The sequence below is a fragment of the Octodon degus genome, unplaced genomic scaffold, assembly GCF_000260255.1.
Source record: "Octodon degus isolate 3935 unplaced genomic scaffold, OctDeg1.0 scaffold00044, whole genome shotgun sequence".
NCBI lineage: Eukaryota > Metazoa > Chordata > Mammalia > Rodentia > Octodontidae > Octodon > Octodon degus.
In genome coordinates this window covers 10,797,810-10,806,000 of record NW_004524620.1, presented here as the reverse complement: position 1 = coordinate 10,806,000, position 8,191 = coordinate 10,797,810, and the positions used below count along the sequence as shown (strand labels likewise).

Below are 8,191 nucleotides of genomic sequence, written 5' to 3'. Positions count from 1 at the left end.
TTTTTTTGACAGTAAGTTGGTCCAACTTTATTGCAATCTGTTACAAAAGACAGTTTAAATAAGAACCAGTATCTTTGGTTTTTAAGACCTTTAGAAATCTGAGTTATATATCACTACAGAAGAATATAAATTACATTAGTTCAAATTACAAAATAAAAATGTTTACAAATGAATAGTGTATCATCATTAAATGTTTGTAAATGGTTTATGCCTACTTCACAACTGTTAACAGCTGTTTAAAAAACTCCAATAACCAGTTTGGAATTGAATGAGAAAATCCCACTTCATTCTGACACGAGGGATATTCACAGATGAGCCCTCCAGCGGCAGCCTTCTCATGCTACTGGGTTAGAAGATACTCTGTTACAAGATGAAAACATTTTGTATTTTTCCTAACCAGGAAAAATTATGCCCACACATAAGAAATCATCTCTTGCTTTACAAATGCAAATTAAATTTTTTTAATATATCTGTGTTAAAACTTTCTCTTTTTTAGCTTTAGGCAAAACATTGCATCTTTTAAAAACTGTATTCAGCAGAACTCAAGTCCTGTGCCAAATTTCCTGGAAGTAGAGCCCAAAGTGGGGAGGTCCTCTGAGACCTCAGGCTTTTGTTCCAAATGTTTAGGAAGGTCACAGTTGGCCTTTAGAGGTCAGAATTCAAATCAGAAAACACATGCAATTGTCAGATACTGCCTCCTAATTTACAGCAAAACTATAACAAACCAAGACTCCCATTTTATCTTAAAGAATTTTACATCATGCAAACTTAAAAAAACAAACCAAAGGGCCAGGGACTTAATTCAGTGGCACAGCAATTGCCTGGCAAGCATGAGGTTGTGAGTTTGATTCCCAGTACCAACAAGAAAAAAAAAAAAAAATCATTCCAAGTCCTATTGTAGATCATGAGCCCCCTAGACTCAAGCATCAGAAAATAAGTTTTTACGTTTTTCTGGTCTTCCTAGAAGTATTTTTGGCTGACAGACTTAATTGAATCACATCATAGTCCATACCTGTTGCTGAGGAACGCATTTGTTTTTGCTCAACCACTCAACCCTGTCTCCAGCTACAAGGAACCTACTTTTTGATCTGGTAAAAGAAGCGACTCAGCCATCCAAGGAGGGCGTCTCTGTGCTGACAGGCGCTCGCCTCTCACTGCCTCTGTGCCAGTTTGCCATAGCCCCCTCTTCCAGCATCATAGTCTGCCGACATTCATCTCGAACCTGGCCTCCAGAGCGCCCGCGGCCATGCTGCCGGCCCTCCTGGAAGCCGGCATCCCAGTCTGTGCGGATGATCCTGTCATCCAGGCGAGTCCCGTTGATGACACGCACGGCATTTTCTGCATCAGGTCGTGAATAGTATTCCACAAAGCAGAAACCACACGCTGTTTTCTTCATTTTATCCAAACCCATAATTATCTTCTTTATGTCACCACTTTTGCTAAAGAGTTCATAAATTTGTTCTTCAGTTGTATAAAACGAGAGATTTCCCACATACAATGTACAGCTTTTCTTCAGTAATTTTTCTTGTTCTTCATTGTCACCCCGAAAGTGCTGGTCCTGGTACTGGCTCAGCTCCACGTAAGAGTCACTGCGCAGCGCCTTCAACAGGCTCCCCGACATGATGCTGAGCGGTCCAAGGCGAAGTGCAGCCTTCGCAGACAGCCAAAGGCCCCGCGGCGTGGCGGAAGCCTAACTTCTGATTCTTTGTAGTGTCCTGTGCTTTTCAGATCATCTGCAGATAAGAGTGGAAGTATCTATATGTCTTGTAGCTGCCTTTGCTATGCCTAAGGGGTCGGGCATTGTCAGTCCTCCTTAAAGATCCTGGAACCTTGGCTCTATGCAGTGGGCTTATTAATGTCTGTACGGGCCTGAGTAATTTCACAAAGGGCGCATGCTCAGAGATGTGAGATTAAGTTGGGCGTGTGACCTCCGAGGGTGCTGTCCCGGTCCTGAGTAGCCTGCCTGTTAGCACCTCAGTGGGCCGTGGGGGGTAGCCTGTTGCTTCTAGGCCACAGACCTATACATGGGCCATCGTGCTGTAAGGAATTACGAAACACTGCTGTTGGTGTTTTCGAAACACGGAAAAGGCAGAGCGGAATGCAGAATAAAAGTTCAAAAAATGGCGCACCTGCGGCGGGTGCTGCCTGCGAGCGGAGCCTGCTTGCGGGGTGGGGGTTGTTCTGGGCGGTGAGTGCTGAGTGGATGTGAAGGCCTGAGGTTATTGTAAACTACTGTAGTCTTTATAAACACTGCACACTTAGACTACACTAAGAAACCGTTCGTTCGTTAGTAATAAATTAACCTCAGCTTACTGTAATCTTTATACTATATAAACTTCTAATTTTTTTTAACTTTCTGACTGTTGTAATAGCACTTAGCTTAAAATACAAACAGCTTAAATACAAACATGCTGTACAGCTGTACAAAATAAAGCTTTTTTCTGTTATGAGTTTTTAATTATTTTTTTTACTTCAAGCTTTTTTCTTTAAAAACTAATACAGAAACACATTAGTTGGGGTCATTAGCATCACTGCCTTTTGCCTCCACATTTTGTCCCCCTCAAAGGTCTGGGGCAAGAGCAGCATGGAGCTGCCTTTCTCTTGACAGCAGTGCCTTCCCCCGGGTCCCTCCACAGGGCCTGCCTGGGCACTACTTGGGGAGTTGTTATTTTCTGAAGTCAGTCTGTGATGACTTGCATGGTTTTCTTTTTTTTTTTTTTTTTTTTTTTTTTTTTTTTTTTTTTTTTGGTATCCTGAACATTCCTGTCTGTTAATGAAAACTGTTGTGTGTGTCTTGGGGTCCACATTTTCAACATTATAAAAACCTCGTTGAGATCTGCAAAGTATTCTGTTAAACCTTTCACTTGGAATCTTCTAGGGATTTCTTTTTCTCTTGCCTCTGCTTCAGGTATGTGTTACTAGATGACAAATTTCTTTTCAGCTTCCTATAATCTGTGAGGCCACCATGGTATGTGGGATCCGTTGTAGTCTGAGACATTTACAACACATGAGCACAAAGCTCTTAAAACCACCTAATGTTTGGATTGGTGGTAGGGTGGCCTGGTATTGGTGGTGTAGCTGTGGATCCTCTAGTTAGGGGCTTGCTGGTCACCAAAGGCAGCTGTTTCTCCACTTTGTTTTAACAGGATTTTTTTAAAAAAATGTATTTAGTACAGGGTCTGCAGGGTCTCACTATGTGGATCAGACTCATAGGGATTCTCCTGTTTTCAGCCTCCCAGGCGCTGGGATTGGAGGCGTGTGTTACCACACCAGTCTCGGTTGTCTCAGCGCTCACCATTTCTCCACGTCATGTGGCAGAAGGGGCTCACCACTGTCGCCATTGTTGCCATGTGGCTCTTCACCTTCTGTCCCACGTTTATATTTTGTGGGTAGTCAGTATTATATTTGTATCTCTTATCATTAAAAGTATGCAGTGGAAATGGACTTAGAGGGTGGTAGGGACTCCCGCATCTCCCCAGCATCCTCCATCATATCTCTGAGTAGTTGAGTGAGGAATGAATCGAACACTTGAGTCCTGTGTGATGGGTGTTTAGGACGCTGATTAAGATGCATTTTTCTAATTCAAAAATTCTTAATGTGGTTTTGAATATTACTTTGTAATTGGGGGAGTTCCTTTAAATAATAACAAGTTATAGCTACATAAAAAAATTACATGCAAGTCTTATTTTTGAAATAAAGAGACTTCCTCGCCGCATGTTCAGTGTGATCGTAAGGCTCGTACTGCTTAACCTTTGCTGCCTTTGCAGAATGGGGCACTAATAATTCCTTCCTTTAGGATAGTCGTGAGAATATAGAAACATCCTTTGTAAATCCATATACATTTCATTTATGAGTGAGGTTGCTCCTGCCAAGCTACCTAAATTAGAATGGAGGTGATTTGGATCAGGTTCCTGAGTTCATAGCTTAGAGCCAAATTAGATTTGTCCATTCTGCTTGGAAGGGAGGATATCAAAGATGTATGGTTTTAATCTTATTTTTGTGAGAGGCTGTGCCTGTTCTAACCCCCTAGCTTCCATTAAAAAAGTTGAAAATAGTTTATTTTCTGTTCCTAATTACTTGGCAGGAATTTAGACTAGAGAGAGAGGAGCTAGTAGCAGCCAACCTTGCCTTTGCGCTTACAGACCAGCAGAAGGGATTCTTGGGTCCTAGAGACCAAAGGAGTCAGCAGGAGCACTGACAAGCTGGGGGAGCACGGAGCCCGGCTGGTCAGGGCTTTCTCCGAGCTCGAGTGTCGACCGAAAAGCGTGAAAGGAGGCCAGAGAGCATCAGGATCGCCTCGCACCCAAAATCCCACACTTCCCTTTTGGAGGCAGCCTTCTCTTTGGTGGGGTAGACCTGCTTTCTTTCCTGAGGCTTGATTTATATATTCCCCTCCCGCCGCGTAGACTGCAGTGTTTTGTTTTCCTTTTGCTTTAGTTCTTGAGCAGATCCGTGAATGTTTAGGTTAGCCCGCTTCCTGGGTGGCAAGAAACAAGTTGCTCGCGAGGTTTTAGCAGGTTACCAGGTATAAGCAGGCTTTTGCCATCTTGTGGTTCAGATGTGTAGCAGGCTTTGGCTTCTGTCTGTCGCTTTGTTTTTGGTGGTGCTGAGGACTGAATTTAGGGTCCCCATGTGCTGTGCAAGTGTTGCACCACTGCGCTGCACCCAGCACTTCAGCTTCAGCTCTTGGTCGTTTATGACCCTCTTCCCAGATGGATACCTAGCCTCCGGCCAGGTGATGCTGTCATCGTAAGAGGCCAGCGGGGTTTTCATTTCAAAAGCTAACACATGTTGATTATTAGTAACTTCCTGTGCACTACGGTAGAACAGATTGTGAAACTGTCGTGAAATTCGGGGACGTGATTGTGTATAATACGCGCTTTCCATGGGGGCGCGCAGGAGGTGTTTTCAGGCAGCTGTCCAGTCCGTGGTGCTTGAGATCGCGTCTCACCTCCTGTTCCTCAGTACAGCGAAGAGGTTGAGCTCCCAGGAAGATGATGTTCTTTCCAGCTTACTGGCGCCAAGAATGGGCTTGCACTCAAATTCAAGTTTTCTAAATTCAAGTAGGTTGTTACTTGATGGGGACAGTAATAGTTGCTACCTAAGAACTGTAGAGATGGTTCAGACCAATTAAAGGTTAGGAATAGTGGTGATACCAACAACAACTTAAAAATTGAAAGCTGCCATCGTCATTGAGGACATTTATCTTTATTATTCCTATCATATGTAGTCCTGCTACATGTTGTAAGTAGTCAAGTAGTTCTTTGCTAATTTGCCACGTTTTCAAAGCCCAACTATTTTTTTAAACAAATTAAAGCAAGTGCTCAACTTATGACTGTATTTAAAGAAAATTGGACAATGTTTGACACTTCAGACTTCCACAGAGACCATGGAAGGCATTAATTGAAGATAATTAAGTGGTAATTAACCATCCTAATTTTGGATTTCTATCTTCTGTGTGTGTGTGTGTGTGTGTGAGTTAGCTATATTTCTCTTTTTCTTCGGTACTGGGGATTGCAGTTGGCACGTTGTGCTTGCCAGCCAGGCGCTCAGGCCGCTGAGCTGTACTCCCAGCCCCCTGCTAGCTATGTCTCTTAACATAAAAATGTGCCAAATGTGGGTGTGCTCTAGTACCTTCTCCTGAGACAGCAGGTGTTTTGTGGAATCATTGTTCATTTCTGAGAAGTCTCCTGTACTTCCTTGTTCCTTACACATCTACGTGGAATGTACACCACTAGGATTTTCAGTAGCCTAGTTCTGTTAGCACAGGCTTCCAGTTTGAAGGCTTCGGGTATAAGATAAATTGTGATGTGCTTATCTAGAAGATCAGACTTTCATGAAGTTTTCATTGACATGAGAATGTATTTATGACACAGTAATTTATAAGAGATGGACTTATAGCTACATACAGTGAAGTGTTTCAGAAAGAAATTTAAGGGGCTGGGGAGATAGCTCAGTAGAAAAGTGCTTGCCTGGCAAGTGTAAGGGCCTGAGTTTAATCCCTGGTTCTGGGAAAAAAAAAAAAAAAAAAAGAAAGAAAGAAGGAAAGAAAAGTAATTTAAGGCCAGGGAGATGGCTCAGTGGAATAAGTGCTTCCCTGGCAAGCGCAAGGGCCTGAGTTCAATCCCCGGTTCCGCAAAAAAAGAAAAGCAATTTAAGTCAGTTATGCCTTTGTCAGATAGTGAATGGTTAGTGCTGCTCAGTGCTCCCTGGTTTCAAGGCTGTCTGGTGTCTTGGCTCATCACTGACTCGGTAACTAGGCTGAAAAAGCACGGGCTTCACAGTCAGACTGATTTGGGGATTCACCCCACTGTCTTCATTTACAAACTTAAGGATTACATGCATTGTCTTTCTGAGCTTCATTACTCACAACATTGGGATGCTGTCTCAATTGCACAATTCCCAGTGACTTTAAGATTGACTTGTATGCCTAACACTTAAAAAAGAATTAGAGATAGAGTCTCTTCTAAGTTTGTTAGGTTGACTCCAGACTTGGTAGCATCTTAAAGTGGAGACTTTGTAGGGAAATGGATGGAACACCATACGCAACCGTGTAAACGCAACGTTGTCTCCCAGTGTGAGAAGCTGCAAGAGTAAATACGATCCAAGATGTACAGTAGATGTTGTAACATGGGAGGAAACTTGAAAAGGAAGGAGAAACTGGGATGGGGAATGGAGGAAAGGACGACGGGAAAAGCCTCAGGAAAAAATCAGATGGTTATGCTACTTCATTCATTGAAAAGATAGGTTTGTGCTGATTGTTTGGACAGTTAAATGTTGATATTCTGTACTCTGAGTAACTAATTTAAAGATAACATTGCCTAGTGTCATACCATTTGGGAATTTCTTGTCTTTTTTCATCATCCTGCCTCAGCCTGCTGGTGCTGGGATTGTAAGCATATGCCACCTCATTCGCTCTTTGGGATTCTCAGTCATGTTAACTCACTTTCTCTTTAATGCAACTTTTATCTCCCAAATCTCTTCTTTTACATTGCACAAGGATCAGTTTGAGCCATAAAGGAAAGCGGGAGGTTTTAGTTTTATACAAGCATTTTCAGCGGTTTGCCTTTTAAATCGTTTCTTTACTACAAAAGACATAGTTCCTAAAGGTCTCACACCCTTTCAAATGAAACTCATGACGGTCATGAAGTGTCCAAGTGTCCTACTTCAAAGGGTGAGAAAAGCCACGCAAACCAGAATTGTATATCCCCACTGGATAATGTGTCTCTCCTTTGACTTGGCCCGGGCCCGTGGGTAATGGCACCACCATTCCAGTCCTGTTGGCAGTGATCGGGGGGTGAAAGTGTGGAGGAGACTTGGGCTAAGCTAGGGTTTATAGTTTCATGGCCGTCTGGCCTTTCCTGAGCATTCTTTCCCTTCCAGGAGTCCTGTAATTGTCATCAGAAGGCTTGGTCTCCTAAATGTTCCTGGTATTGCAGTGACTTCCGGAGTGTGCTGGAAAGCCCTCACAGAATTAGCAGTCAGTGTTTGCTTGGGACTGCTCCTGTGCAGTGTTAGTGTGCATGCTGGGCATCTCTGGAGTGAAGGAAAAGCAGTTGCATGTGGAGTCCTTGGTAGCTTCTCTTGAGCCTTCCTCTTCTCTATGTGTATTGCCTTGAAGGACCTCCCTTCCCCAACAGAACAATGGAGGACAGACACAGGCATCCCTTGTGTTTTAAATCATAGCCAGTCTCCCTTCTGTCTCGTGTCTGAGGACTCTATAGAGCACTGCATCTTTCTTCAGTGAGCACAAGGCCTCAAGGAGCTTGAGTTGGGCTACACGGCGAGAACCCTGTGAAGAATGACCCAGTCGTGGGCTGTCCCGGCGGAGGAGGAGGGGGCAGCTGGGATGGACCTGGGTTTCATGTGATAACGTTTGGATGGTGGACGTGACAACAGGAGTTGGCAAAACAAAGGTTCTGGTGGGAGGAACAACCCAGTGCACAGAGGCAGCAAGGACAGCTGTTTCCCTAGAGGAGTATGTGATAACATTTTATCTTATAAGAAGGAAATACTTCATAAACTTGAATTCATACTTTAAAAAGGAGAGAGACTAACAATTCCAGTCTTAGGACGAATGCTGAGACAGAGTTGAAGTGTGGAAGGAGTGGGCCGTGCTGGCACAGAGGGCGCTCTGTGTGCCTCAGGGCGTGCCCTTGCAGTCCTTGTCCTACAGAGGGCGCTCTGTGTG

The 8,191-nt window shown here is 43.7% G+C and overlaps 1 pseudogene; it reads right to left on the bottom strand.

The window, feature by feature from the left end:
- Positions 1-1,151: 1,151 nt before the first annotated feature.
- Positions 1,152-1,633, bottom strand: LOC101560457 (annotated as a pseudogene).
- Between the last annotated feature and the right edge of the window lie 6,558 nt (positions 1,634-8,191).